Below are 6396 nucleotides of genomic sequence, written 5' to 3'. Positions count from 1 at the left end.
ATTTCTTGCTTGTCCATGACACCAATCTCTTTCCTATAAAGAATGCACTATCACTAGTCTTTTTTTTGTCATCAATATTTCTTGCCCAATCCGAGTTAGTGAATACCTTTAGTTCAAATTTATCATTTCTCTTGTAATATAATCCATAGTCTTATGTACCTTTTAGATATCTCAATTTCCTTTTCACTACCATCATGTGATTCTCTTTAAGATTTGCTAAAGATCTAGCAACTAACTAGAATCATCATTCTTAGATAGCTTATGTCCTATAGACATAAGTGTGCTCACTGGCCTTGAATCTTCCATACCAAAAGTCTTTAGTATCTACTTGATGTATTTGGATTAAATAATAGAAATACCAAACTTCATTTGGCATACTTGTAATCCAACAAAGAATTTGATTTCACCAAAAATAGACATTTCGAACTCATTCTTCATTTCATTAGCAAATGATTTTTATAATGATTCTCTTTCTCCAAATATAATATCATCAACAAATATTTTAGATAACAATACTTCATCATTCTTACCATTCTTCAAATATAGATTACTATTATCATTTGTCCTTTCAAAACCAATCTTCACCAAATAATTAAGTCTTTCATAGCATGCACCTGGGGCTTGTTTCAATTCATAAAGGACTTTTTTAGTTTGCATATCATGTTCTTCTTGTTTGGATCTACAAATCCTTTAGGTTATTCAATGTATACTTCTTCCTCCACTATACCATTTAAAAATTTAGATTTGACATCCATTTGATATACCTTGGGATTCTTGTAGGTTGTATATGCAAGCAGAGTTTTGGCTCCTTCAAGTCTTGCCATAAGAGCAAAAGTTTCTCTAGAATCAACTTGTTCTTCTTGAGCATAACCCTTGCATACAAGTCTTTCTTTCTTTTTTGTTACTTCTTCATTCTCATTGAGTTTATTAATAAAAACCCACTTTGTCCCAATGACATTTTTGTCTTTAGGTCTTGACACTAAAGTCCAAGTATTGTTCTTCTCAATTTGGTCAATTTCCTCAATCATTGCCTTAATCCAATCTTCATTTTCTAAAGCATCTTTTACTATTTTGGGCTCAAATTCACAAATTAAGCATGTACCATCTTTGAGTCTTTTCTTTGTCATAACACTTGTTCTCACATATTTTTCTAGCACAAGTAGTTTCCTTCTATGTTCTTCTATAGGTTCATCATGAAAAAAGATGTCAAGCTCATTTTCTCTTTCTTGTTCAGGTTATGGTTCATGTTCTACATGCTCAAAATTTTCTATTTGGCATTCCTTTTTTGTGACTTTGCATCCTCAGTCTATTTCTCAACACCAACTCTTTGATGCTCAGCAATTTGGATTTTTACATCATCATTTCTTGTCTACTGAGAGACTACAACTTGATTTTATTTTTCAATAGGAGTTCTAGGAGCATCATCATGCATATAGATGAATGTAATATATTCTTCAAGTTCTTCTTTTCATGCATTGTCACTTCTTTCTACAAATTCATCAACTTTCACATTTGCACGTTCCACAACTTCGTTAGTGTTAGAGTTCTTGAACACTTGTAAGCTTTTCTCTTGGTGGAATATCCTAGGAATATGGCTTACTCACTCTTTGCATCAATTTTTCCATTCTTGTTATCTTTTAGTATATAGCATCTACTTCCAAAGACTTTGAGGTATTTCACATTAGGAGCATAACCATACCATAGTTCAAAAGGTGTAGCATTTGTACCTTTCTTGACTTGTACTCTATTTAGGGTATAAACAATAGTACTAATGACTTCTCTCCAATATTTCTTTGATACATTCTTTTCCATCATTAATGTTCTTGCATAGTTCATTATTGATCCATTTCTCCTTTCAACTATCCCATTCTAAGGAGGGGTCATTGGTGCTAACATCTATCTTTTAATTCCTTTGTCTTTGTAGAATGTATTGAACTTATTTGAAATGAATTCACCACCTCTGTTAGATCTCAAGCACTTCAAACTCTTCCCTATTTCTTTTTCAACTTTGGCTAAATACCACTTAAATAACTGGAAAGCATCAGATCTAGCTTTAAGAAACATCATAGTCATCATCCTAGAATAGTCATCAACAAATATAATGAAATAATTACCTCACAATAAATTTGAACATCAACGGGTCCACATAGGTTATTACAAACCAATTCCAAAAGATTACTAGCAGTGTATATTTTTCTCTTAAAACTAGACTTGGTCAATTTTCCCAATTGACATTGTTTACACATAGCATTGTTAGGCTTATTTAGTTTAGTAAATCCTCTTACTTTCTTCATCTTATTTATATTCACCAAATTGTCAAAGTTCACATGACATAATCTCTTGTGCCATAACCAAACATCTTCTTGTTGTGCAAACAAACATGTCTTATTTGATAAATCTAGGTTAAAAAAGTTACCTCTAGTCTTTTGACCAAGTCCAATTAGCTTACCATCAACATCATGTATCTTGACCTTCCTATTGTCAAATTCAACTCTATAACTTGATCTATTCAGCTGTGAAACACTCAAAAAATATAGCTAAGTCCTTCAACCTAGTAAACATTGTCACATGTTATCTTGTCAGTCAGTTGAATAGTACCATTACCTTTCACAACACATGGGATATCATTTCTAATTTTAACATATCCACCTTTGTATCGACCAATATCTTCAAATTTATTTTTATCATTAGTCATATGATTTGAGCATCCACTATCAATTAACCATCTGTCACTTTTGTTTACATATGAAATTAATGTAGTTTTCTCATCTTTATCAGAATCTTCTTTCATGGCAACATACACAGCTTCATCATCATTACTCTTAGATTCATTATTAGTTACTTCTTTAGCAATATAGCAATATTTCTTACCTTTTTCATTGTTTCTTCTCTTTAAGTCTCGGTCATCTCTTCTTCCTTTGTACTTTCTTTCCTTCCTTTTATTCTTATCCTCCTTGCTAGCACACCTAGTAGCAATATGACTAACCTTGTTGCATGAAAAACAAATAATAGGAAATTTACCTTTGTATTTACCTTTTCCTCTTCCAAATATTTTTTCAATGAGGGCTTTAATTTAATCAATCTCATCACCAAAATTGTCACTGTCACTCTTCACATGTTTTCCTTTTCCTTTTCCAAGAACTATTTGTGACTTGAAAGTAGATTCAATAGTAGTAGGTGTGTAGTTATCAAAGTTAGACATCTCAAAAGAAGTAAGTCTACCAAGTACACCTTCTAAGGTTAAAGTTTTACCTGATATGCATCTCATTTCTTGGATTATAGAAACTCTAATGGCATAAATAGGGAGTAGAGTCCTCAATACCTTGCTTATTATTGTTTCATCTTTGATTTCCCCATTATCACCTCAAATAGAATTAACAAACTCTTTGACTCTTGTGTAGTGTTGCACTACATTCTCACCTTACATCATTCTCATGTCATAAAATTTTCCTCTCAGGCTTTCAAACTTGGCTCTCAAGATATTGTCATAACCTCCATATATGGTTTTCAATATGCCCTACATTTTCTTTGCACTTTCATGATCTTTTAGGTCATCAAAATTGATATTTAGGGATGAGGCAATCTCCTACATTGCTTGATTGTGTTCTTTCTTCTTTTTGAGTTGATCAACAATCAGAGGAGTAGTGGTCACCTTTACATACTTATTGTCCACAAAATTGATAGTATCATCATTGATACTAGATATGTGCAGTCTCATCAAGGTTTTCCATGTAGGAAAGTTCTCCTTGTTTAGCTTTGGTACATCTCTCTTATGAGTCATGATCTTTGGCTTTAAGTAGCTTCAAACTTTTCTTTGTAAGCACTAAGCTGTGATACCAATTGTTATAAATGTTTAGAATAATTGAGAAGTGGGGTGTTGGGGGGTGGCGGGGGGGGGGGGGGGGGGGGTGGGGTGGTGAATCAGTTACTCAAGGTCCATATATATCATTTGAAAAATTAAACATAAACACTCACTATTTAGTCTATCCTATTGTTGCTCGGTCTCTACTACAAAAATATTGTCTTAAACATAACATGCTTTGCTTAATGAAAACATCATCAAATGTAAAACATGTAAAGAATTCAACCCAATTTGGGAAAAACTGCTAGCAACATGTCACTATTTTTCACTCTTTCGAAGTGATATTTATTAGGAACCAATCCTGTTAAAGGTTACAAAACACACTATTAAATGTGACCTTGTTAAAGGATTTAATCACCTAGTTAGGTGTGGCCTTGTCAAAGGACTTTGATCATTTCATTTAGAATGTCACCTAGTTAAAGGATTTACATAGACTATTAAGTCTTCCAAATGACTATTAGGTCAACCTCTGTTAAAAGGATTTCAATACAAGCTATATACAATGTTAAGAAATAAAACAATAGGTTTGATATATGTGATTAGAACTCACTTTACAAGTTCATATCTCTGTTCAGTCCTTGCACTAAGTCACTGATAAGATCTTCACTATCATCTTTGTTCTAATTTTCTTGAGAAACCTTTAGGAAATCAACCTTCTCTTCTCAACAACACTTCATCCTTCTACTCAAATTCATTTATCAACATCAACATTTGCGTAAGTAATCTCATTTAGCTTCACATTCACTCTCACTTGTGCATTTCTGATCAAGCTTCTTCTGTACGTGTCTCTTACATGCTCTAGCACCTGCACTCTTCTGTGTCTTTTTGTTTGGCTCTGTACCTCTTTATATAGGAAATTCTTTGCTTTACCATTTTCAATCATCACCATAGATCTTAGGGTTTATGATTAGGTTCAACATGATTCATTGTATCTATCCATCTTCTTGATCCTCTTCTAGAAACTTCTCTAGAATCTATCTGTTGGGTCTTTACCTAATCCTTGCCTTAAATTTAATAACCTGACTCATCAACTAAGTTAGTTAGATCTCAATATTTCCTTGAATTAATTCTCATACTATCACTTAGAATTCTCTAAATTTTGACACTCGGCCATTACTGAATTACTCGATTGTTGTAAAATTTTCTGTCTCGACATCAACTATCTTGCTTGGTTGATACTAACACTCTGTCAACACTAGATTTTCTCATAATCAACTATGGCTCAGTTGATAGTAGTATCACTTGAAATTCCTTAGCTTTTTACTCTATTGCTCAACTTAGCTTATCTTTCTTTATATAAACAATAACTTTTCTTTATCAAAGTCTATCTAATCAAATGTCCATTGTAACTCCCTTTCATAACTCGACCATTCCTCTAGGTGCTATTGTTATGAGAAATTTCTCAAATCCTCTTCATAAATAAAATAGATATGACATTTAGACTAGGTAGCAATATGTCTTATCAGTAGATTTGACATCAATGACAAAACAACAATTGTTCCAATTGTAAGTTTCAAACAGGGTCATCATAATTTTGACAAACATAGAATAATTTTTGATAGCCCACTTGATAGGGATGTCATGGTCACAACAAAAATACCAGTGATAACATGATGAAATATTTTTGCTAAACTTTTTTTTCCATATTCCTTTTGAACGGTATTAGTGTCAGCATTGTGACAAAATAAAATTTTTAATGACTTCTTCTATGTATCAAACATCCAATAATTAGGGATACTGTTGAGAATATTGATGATATTTCAACAATGACTCTTTTTTTTGGAAGACCAATGTCATTCCATCATCTTGTACAATGAATAGATGGTGGAATTTGAGGCCAAATGTAGTAGTGCTAAATTAACATAGAATGATTTGATAATATAAATTATTTCTTGAGAAGGTAAATGAAATCTCAAGCTTGAAACCAATGTGGGAGAATGTTAAGAAATGAGTCTTGAGTTTCTACAAGTGGAAAAATTCCCCTTGAGATGTTCAATGAATCACCTTGCCAAGGTTATGGTCTCCTACCATGATCTATGTTTAGATAAATATTTGAACTATACTTGTATTTTGATTGATGGGTACTCAACTAATATTATACAATTCCTAAAGATGACCCAATAATTATTTTGATTTATTAAAAGATGGATTGAGGCTTCAATAAATATTATGAATTCCTTTCAATAATAGAATGTCTCATGCGATTATTGAGAATGGGGCTTTTTAATTGACTATTTTTCCAAGGTTCATAATTGATGAGGTGGAACAATAAGGATCACATCCTAGAGGTTTTCTTGTAAATGATAGCCTATGTAATATTACATGGTTGGATCCCAAATTATAATGTTTCATTATTGTCTACAAAAATTGTACCTAAGATTGAGTGTGATTAAGTTATACATGTTTTGGGTGTTTTATGCTCAAATTTTCTGTCCCAATTTGGTGCATGAAAGAGACAAAGTTATACATGATAATAATTGGCTTGAGATCATTAATTGTGAGGAGGTAAGGAAGAATTCTATGATGCATGGATC

This window comes from Cupressus sempervirens, chromosome 8, assembly GCF_028749045.1.
Source record: "Cupressus sempervirens isolate cs-2001-9-10 chromosome 8, ASM2874904v1, whole genome shotgun sequence".
Lineage (NCBI taxonomy): Eukaryota > Viridiplantae > Streptophyta > Pinopsida > Cupressales > Cupressaceae > Cupressus > Cupressus sempervirens.
Note: the sequence above shows the minus strand (reverse complement) of the source record.